The sequence below is a fragment of the Cynara cardunculus genome (genome assembly GCF_001531365.2).
Source record: "Cynara cardunculus var. scolymus isolate 2C chromosome LG 17, CcrdV1, whole genome shotgun sequence".
Taxonomy (NCBI): domain Eukaryota; kingdom Viridiplantae; phylum Streptophyta; class Magnoliopsida; order Asterales; family Asteraceae; genus Cynara; species Cynara cardunculus.
In genome coordinates this window covers 32802256-32804080 of record NC_037544.1, presented here as the reverse complement: position 1 = coordinate 32804080, position 1825 = coordinate 32802256, and positions in this window count along the sequence as shown.

Sequence of the window (1825 nt, the reverse complement as noted above, 5' to 3'; positions counted from 1 at the left end):
CCCCTCTGACTGCTCACTGCTGTGCCTCTTGGTAAATAAATATTTTAAATTTCTAATTTCCATCTTCTAAGTTTTCAATTAGTAGTATTTTAAGTTAATTTTGTGGTAATTAGTTATTGGTAATTGGTAAATGCTTTAGGTTAGTTAGGTATTTTAGGTTAATTTTGTTGGTTAATTTTGTGGTAATTGGTAAATGCTTTAGGTTAGTTAGGTATTTTAGGTTAATTTTGTTGGTTAATTTTGTAGTAATTGGTAAATGCTTTAGGTTAGTTAGGTATTTTAGGTTAATTTTGTTGGTTAATTTTGTGGGTAATTTTGTAGGCAATTAGGCAAATCAAATGGAAAGATTTTTATATCGTGCCCCCTACAACATTTTTTTCTGCATCCGCCACTGTGAGTACTCTTAGCTATTTATATCCATTGCATTTAATGCAAGTCATGGGTACAAGCCACTTGACAAACTTCTAGTGTAGAGTTTGTCATCTGTCTTCACATATGCACGCTTTTGGCCACATATGAACAATTTTCCTTCACAAAGTTGGTAAGTACCTTTTGAGACAATAAAATAACTTCGTACCTGTACTTTTCTGTGTGAGGTATAGGGTTGTCCTTTTTGTGCATGAAGACAAAACAAAAACTAATCTTTAGAGCAAGATTCATTTTATCGCTGACACTGATTCATCTTTAAAGATTCTTCAATGTTCGTAGAGTCTTGGTCAGATTTCACAATTTGATTTAAACATTCTTGTAACACTACATACACTTCAGATCACGAGCTGTTACGTCTCTGTCTTCAACTACTTCAACATCGCTGAAGGTTGCTTTGGTGTTTTTTTTGTCTCTAAGGAATGCTTGTTCTTGGAGGTTTACAATACATGTTTAGCAATCACTAAACAGACTTAGAGATGATCGTTGAAACTGAACAGAAGTAGAACAAATATATTTTACTAAGTATAGAGAATCATCATCAAATCACTGAGAGAATTTGAATCAACAACCTTTTAAACTGTCATTTATCTAATAATTAGTTTCAAATTTCAAAAATATCACAAAAATATCATCGCCTTTATAGCCGTAGATTAAGTTCAATTGAGGATTAAGATTAATACTCACGATCATCAACCTTTTTTTCTTCTCACATGATTTAACCCTTAAAATATAGACATTTAAAAAGAATAAGCAAACAACTAAGTAGATCCACCATGAAGAAAGGGTGTGCACACATACATGTACTTAAAACATGTTTTTTGTGTGTGCATAATATAGAAAATCAAAATTATTATTATTTGTAGTGGTGGTGTTGTAGATATGGGCAAACATGTTAAAAAACCAGGCATTTAACCGATTTTTACCGACCTTTCCCTCTTGAACCGTAATCGATCCCGGTTATAATCATATTTTAATTAAAAAACCGTGATTAGTAGTAAGCGGTCCTTTATAATCAATGACGGGTTTTTAATCTATTATATATATATATATATATAAACATAAATTAAAATAAAATTGATTATAAATTGGTAAAAAAAAATTGTAAACTTCAAAAAACTCGTACAAGCTTAAAAATCATAAATATTTAATGCATGAATATTGTTTAAAAGGTCTAAAATTCATAAACATTTAAAACAAGAAAAATGTTCAATACACAAAAAGGGGTGCTAATGCCACCCCTTTGTAAGGGTGTGATTTTTATTGAAAATTGTGCCAATCAATTTTTTGATAAACATCATCTCAATAATTATTTTATTAATTTTATTTTATTTTATATATTTACATTAAAAAAAATATATATTATTTTATTATTTTTATGTTATTTTATTATTTACAA